We start from the raw sequence: 7,802 nt of genomic DNA on the forward strand, positions 1-7,802 counted from the left end.
AATAGAGCTCAGAAAAACTTTATCAGGAAACAAGATTTTAAATAAAGAGTTAACAGGTTGTCATGGTGCTGAGATTAAGTCACGTGACACTGGCATGCTGCCGAGGATGGTAGATTGTACCACCAGGTTGTACCACTTTCAAAAGCTGGCCTAAGGATTGCAGGATTGAGGATTGATATTGTATACATTGATGCAGAAAACTCTACAACTGAAATGAGACAGAAAAAAAGAGTCTTGAGTTTTGAAAACTCAAACGTATTTTTTGCCAAACTTCGGAACAGATGCGCATTGAAAGATAAAGGTGTAGGCTGGAGAAGTGCCAGGTGTACATTAGAAACTAGCTAAGCTAGCTAAATAACGTGAAGGTCCTCCATTTTGAAAGTGGCAGAGCATGCACACGGCACATTTTATCAATTAATAATTGGACAAAAAACACACCATGTGCAAGCTCTGTCAGGATATCAAGATACAGCATCTTGGGAATATAATATCCATCTGGAGTTGGAGGAAAAACAACAACAGTCCCCTGCTGTTCCTGTTCGACAGAAAACAATTTAGATAACGTCATTCAGACTGTGACACGTTAGTTGTCTTCGAATATTAAAAAAATGCGTACGCTTGTTTTTTTTTTTTTTTTTTTTTATTTTTTTACTTAATACAAATGAACCCCAAACTGTAATAAAATTAAATTTGGTAAAAAGTGATGTGAAAATCATTTGGTGCGACTGGAACCTTTTTGCTTTATTTGATGTCTTAAATTCATTTATCTTCTTACAATTCTTTAAAAATAAAGAACTTTTAAAAGTTTGAACCCCCAGAAATCATACATACAGTCAGACACATAAACGCACGCACATACACACACTAGCAAACAAACACATACACTCAGACACACAAACGCACGCGTACACACGTACACACGCACGCACGCACGCACACGCACACACACAAGCAAACACATACACTCTGACAAACAAACGCACGCGTACACACGTACACACGCACGCACGCATGCACGCACACACACACACACACAAGCAAACAAACACATACTGTACACTCAGACACACAAACGCACGCGTACACATGTACACACGCACGCACGCACGCATGCACGCACACACACACACACAAGCAAACAAACATACACTCGGACACACAAACGCACACGTACACACGCACGCACACACACACACAAGCAAACAAACAGGCAGCAGGGTTACAAGGAGGTGATAAATACGATGCTGGAGTATTATTCAGCATCTGATTTAAATTAACAGCCAGCCAGAGTGTCTCTAATGCCTGTGCAGTTAATTGAGAGAGAAAGAGAGAGAGAGAGAGAGAGAGAGAGAGAGAGAGAGAGAGAGATGGTGTTGAGCCTGTTGTTGTGGCTGCAGCTGTTTTTTCTTTTGCTTTGTGAGTCAGGGCAAGCTACTGCCAAGCTTAGGTGACAGATAGAGGACAAAAATAGAGGTGTGTATGTTTGTGTGTGTGTGTGTGTGTGTGTGTGTGTGTGTGTGTGTGTGTGCGTGTGTGTGGAGGAGATGGGAAATGGAGGAAATTGTGACAGTCATAGACATTTGTTTCCTTTCTCTGAGACGATTGTAATGTAAAGCAACAATATGAGAGAAAAAAAAAACATTGAAGTGAAAATGTGCTGCTGAACAACTTACAGACTCTGTACAGCATCCAACATCTGTCAACAACAACAACAACAACAATAATAATACTAAGACAAAAGGCCCACTGACTTCAGAAGTCACCTTTATTAATTAAATTCATTTATATTTTGAAAAGATAAATTAAGTCAGTTCGATGTACACGTACATTTGTTTACTTTCACAACTTTATTGTTCTCGTTTCTTCTCCAAAGTAGGGTTATTTATTTATTTGCTTGTTTATTTATATATTTATTTAATCCCTCACACTGCAATCTGAATGGCTGATTAGAACATGGAACATGGCTGAAGTTTAGTGTGTTGGTGTGATTGATAATCAGTGATGTGGCAGAGGAGGTATTCAGTGCATGCATGAAGGCTTGTCTGGACAGGGACACACACACACACACACACACACAATTTGAACAGATCAGCTTCATTTGGCTGCAGACTGTCACTGCGTCGCATCACATCATCATCTCATCATGAGTCGTGTGTGAGTGACCCGTGTGGACGCCATAAGAGGAGACTAATTTTCTTCTTCTTCTCCTTTCTCTCTGTCCCTGTGTTTGTTCTGTACATTGTGCCGAGGTCAGATGTCACACAGCGGCTTTAACCTGCACTAAAACAGCACTGCATGTATTATATTAGGCCTAAATACAGTATAGAGAAAAAAATCCCAGTGAACCCTATAAGGAATCATTTCTAGTGAGAAAGCGAATCAACTCTGAATTATCTCACCTAAGGAAAGTGAATCAAACAGCATAAAAGTGAAGCATTTTTATCTGCTCTATGTATATTATGTGTATATTAAGATTTTTTTGATAATCCCAATGAAAACAAAAAAATTCCCAATGAAACCCATCACGAATCGTTTATTGTGTGAAAGTGAATCAAACATTGGCACTTTTTTAGCCATGTCTGCTGCTAAAACTGAGCTGGAGCACATTTACTTGTGGCTGGTGTGTTTTGTTCAGTCCCTCCTTGTTCAGAATTTCAAATCTCTGTGATCCTCCTGTGATTAATTCTCTCTTTTTTCAATGAACGATTGGAAAATTTGTTCAAAATATAAAGGTCCCACCCTTGTTTCAAGGAAAAGCTCCTTGATCCTCATGGTTCACTCCATGAATCCATTTGTGACTAGTTATTTAAATAACTATCCAATCATTTACTTAGTACCGTCTAGGTGTCCAGGATCCTCCATGATCTCTCAGGCAACATTTACATTTACATTTATGGCATTTAGCAGACGCTCTTATCCAGAGTGACTTATATTTTATTTCAATTTATACAACTGAGCAATTGAGGGTTAAGGGCCTTGCTCAGGGGCCCAGCAGTGGAGGCTTGATGGACCTGGTATTCAAACTCATGACCCTCTGATCAGTAATCCAATCAGACCCTCCGATCAGTAATCCAATCCAATCCGATCAGTAATCCAACGCCTTAACCACGAGGCTACCACATCCCCCTTGACAACTGCTGTAATATTGCTGTACTGCAATTGCTGTAATATGATATCAAATAATTTATAGAAACAGTTTAAGACTAATTACAATCCTGTACAAATTTCTTATTAGAATCCTTTAGGATTTTATAACCAGGATTTGAGCCCTACTTTTTTTTTTTCTTATTTAATTATGTGAAGTGTGAAACCAAACCTAACAGCCAAACCACATGATCCAAAAGGATTCTTTCTGCTCTTATTTAGACTAACAGCCTAAAATGTGTGAAAGCGCCAAAAATTTTATTGCAGCCAAATTCCTTAGAATCTGAGAATCTTTCACAAGTTCTCTAAGAATGTTGAAGTCAACAAATTCCCAGAAGCTTCACAACAGCAGTACCCGAGAGAATATGGACAATTCACCTAGTTATCACCTGGACTAACATATCGTCGCTGTCGGGCGGAAACCTCGTATGTCCAAATTTGGTCAATTTCATATTTTTTCACATATCGATGCTATTGGTCAGTCCCCACATGGGTCTGTTATTTTTACAAGTTATTAACCAATCTAAAGTCTTGAAAATAGCTTGAGCGCAAATCTCGTAACTCCATTGGACACTTCAACTGTTCACCTCTTCCTCACTCCGCGGGAGAGCTTCACGACATATTTCTCCTTAATAAGAGTCGCAACGAATCAACACGTCTTCTGAGGTAAATGTCTTCAAAACACTGGGCTCAAAGAAAAAAAAATCTTGACCCCCGATAGTTCTGGTGCTCGTCTGAGGACAGGAATTTAGCGCAAGACAATCCACTGCAACGTGGACTAAACCCTGTGCACTGCAGATAAGGTACAGCGTTTTTTTCATTCCCTGAAAAATAATGGTTTTGGAGATACGAGGATTCCGCCCGACAGCGACGAAATATTCATTTACATACATTTATTCGATCTTTACTTTATTTTTCTCTATAGCTTTTAGTGAATTTAAAAACTTAAGATTCTATAGAAAAAAATGAAAACTTTTTTATTTGTTTTCAAACATAAAGTGAATTGTTTAGATGTTTTTATAGTTAAAAAAAAAAATGGTATTGCACCATACTTATTTACTATATTTTGAAATGTACTTTACTTTGGAAACTTTTCACACCATGTTATTTGTGATTTCATGTTTTTCTCTCAATCTATTTATTACATGCCCTATACTGCAACCTTGTTTAAAACCGAATCACGAATCATTTGTAGAAAGAAAGCGATTCGGCTCTGAATCGACTCACCGGTAAGAAGTGAATCAAATATCAAGCTGAAGCGTTTTTTTTTTTACCCTGTTTACACCTGCTACTTTCACATGTATCGTAAAAGTGTTTTAAAACTTCTTCCATACTGTATCTCATGTAGTACTCCAATCAACTCATAATAAATTTTAATATTATTACTGGATGTTCAGTAAAACGGCAACATTATTATGAATCGTTGAATCGTTGAACCTCATCTGTACTGAGAGCCGAGACGTTTGATTTCACATCACAGCATCCATTGAACTTTAAAAGCTCTGCTGTGGCTCATGATGTAATGCACTCCTCAGCTCATAAGTATAGTTGTTTTATGCAAAAGATCAATTCCAACACGAACTGCTTTTTATCCATCAATTTATCCTCCATTGTCCATCATAGACTGCATTATACTGTAGACTATGACCTTTGAGATCATTAAGCATGTGCATTTGGTAATGTATTTGGTTGGCTAATATTACGCTTAGTACGTCTGATCTGGCTAAAATGCATCTCCGAGCACTTGAAGAGTTTTAAACAATCAAATTTAAAAGCTTTAAACATGAGCAGAAACAAACTGGGCTTGGGTCTGGATCTTCTGGATCACTGACTATAATACTGATCAGTATGGAGTATGTAGAACTACAGTACAGCTCCAACCCAAGCCAACAAATCTGATTACAATGGATTAGGATTGGCCCTGAACCGTGTAGATGGCGCTCCAGAAATTCAACATTTATGGGTTCTTCAAGAGGGAGAACCTGAAGAACTAAAAGAATTAGAAGCCTTTTGTTTTTTGAAGAGACATCTGGATAATCTGGATAGACAACTGCAGAACATGTGCTCGCTTGAATGTTGCACTTGAGGGAACACCATCAGGAACAAAGGTTCATCAGATGATTCATTAATTCAATTAATTAAGTTAAAAAAAATTATATTATCATTTTTTTACCATTTCAGATAAATAGCTTAGGGGTTTCAGTAGACGACCAAAGGTGAAGAACTCATAGATGCTACAAGATGAATATTTGTACAATCTAATGTTTGGATAGTTCTCAGCTTCCTGAAGGACTCTGTTTATATGCTTCAGAGCAGAACCTTTAGAAAATTTTAGAGGGACATCATGAAGAACCCAAATAGGTTCTAGATTTAGTTCTTGCTTTTTTTTACACTTATGAAAAAATGGTTCTTCAGCGTTTTTTTAAAAGTCCGTTTGATAATTAAGAGTTCTTAGTTCTATTTCATTTAGAAAAGTAGTTTGTTGTAGGAATCAATGCTCAAATAACCTTCTAAGGATTTTAGTAGAATGATGAAGTAAAGAACATTTAAAGACACGAGTTTTGGCCTTTTTTTTAAAATAATGTACACTGTGCTCTTAACCCTGGGTTAACGCTGTCCTAAACCCAGCACTCTGCTCTGAAGTTTTACTTCACATTGTGGTGCTAAACATTTACATAAACAGAAAAATAAAGGTGTTAGGATGTTGCTAAGCATCTAGACGTAACATTCACCCAATCAGAAACTGAACAGTGCGTAAAACCTTCATATATCACACACAGAAACCTTGTGTATTGTATAAACAGTAGTTTGCTCCCCTGTGCATTCTTTCTTTTTGTCTTCTGTATTTTTTGTTTTCTTGCTTTTGTGCATCTCAGGAGGCTTAACATTGTGAACTTTTTTCACATGTTGTTTTTATCCAATCAAAGAAGAAGGTTGTACCAGGGTTAAGGAATGTACAGTGTGAAACAAGGTCAGATGATGAAGAGCCAGGATTTATGGTTAATTCCAGGTAAAGTCTGAGCAGTGTGAAACCTCTAACTACATAATCCCAGGATTCTGTTTAGCCGAAGTTTACAATCGCACAAGGAAATATTCCAAGTGTGAAAAGCTCTAAAGCAATTCTTTAAAAAAGGATTGGACAGCTTTCACTGAGCTCAGAGGGATGACGGACGAACCGTAAAAGGTTTTTACATGTTCTTCAGGTGTAGTGTTGATGATCAGTGTCGTGGATGTTGGTCTTTTACCTGAAACTTAAGCTAAGCTTTTGAATTTAAACAAAGTTAGAAACAATCTTGAAAAATCAAGGATCTAATCTAGAACAAGTAAAGCTTCATTGTGAGTTCTGTCAAAAAATAAAATAAAGGGTTCTCGAGGGGAAAAATTGTCTCTATGTGAATCTGGTTCTACCCCGAATACATTTTGGATGTCTACATAAATATAGAACATGAAAGAAACCAGTAGAAGTCATGAACTCCTATTTAATGAAAGCTTGGAACTATATTCTTCAGTATTCAGGGCTTCTAGGTGGCATCATGTTATTGGCTAATTTTTACTTTTTATTGGAGGGAAATATATCGATAGATAGAGATAATAATAATCAGAGTAAATGTCATTTCAAATGTCTTTCCAGTGAATCTCAAATTGGGGTCGGAGGACATTAAAGATTTTGTTAATACACCTACAAATAATCAACTGGAATAAACTGGTTTTCCCTGCTCATAATTTAGCATTAAAAAATATTGATGAAAAATTATTAAAGATGTAAAGCAGCCTAATCAGCAGGGAAGTAGGGAGCTGCTTGCTGACAATGCATGTCGCTAAAATTCAGCTGGAAAATTACATTTAAAAAATTGTAAATTAAAAAGAAATAAATAAAAAAAAAAAAACAATTTATTTTTAATCTTATTTTTAATTTAAAAATGAAATAAAAAATAAAACGATTCTTTTTACAAATCGGTTGTCTAATGTCCACTCAACTCGACATTATTAAATACCTTTTTGACCACCTTTATCTATTTTGAGCATGCAGTTATAGATTTTAACAATTTTTAATGAACTCAATACATTTACGTTGTCAGAATGCTCTGCGTGTCCAATAGAGAGCGGGTGAGATCAGGGGGCGGGGCTTTCAGGTGGTACCATCTGATTGGCTTATTTTCATTTTTAGATAGATATATAGACATATAAATATACAAAAAAAGCGCAAACATCACCGGATACTGTATTTATGATTGTGTATTGTGAGACAATTAAATAGTCTCCATATATAGGGGAAGTATACAAATATACAAATTTTTTTACTTGAACAGGAAAAATGACAAACACATCATTCCTGACTCTGTGGTCAAACTTGGAGCCATTCATTCATTCATTCATTCATTTTCTACCGCTTATCCGAACTACCTCGGTTCACGGGGAGCCTGTGCCTATCTCAGGCGTCATCGGGCATCAAGGCAGGATACACGCTGGACGGAGTGCCAACCCATCGCAGGGCACACACACACACACTCATTCACACACACACTCACACACTATGGACAATTTTCCAGAGATGCCAATCAACCTACCATGCATGTCTTTGGACCGGGGGAGGAAACCGGAGTACCCGGATGAAACCCCCGAGGCACGGGGAGAACATGCAAACTCCACACACACAA

This window comes from Tachysurus vachellii, chromosome 18, assembly GCF_030014155.1.
Source record: "Tachysurus vachellii isolate PV-2020 chromosome 18, HZAU_Pvac_v1, whole genome shotgun sequence".
NCBI lineage: Eukaryota > Metazoa > Chordata > Actinopteri > Siluriformes > Bagridae > Tachysurus > Tachysurus vachellii.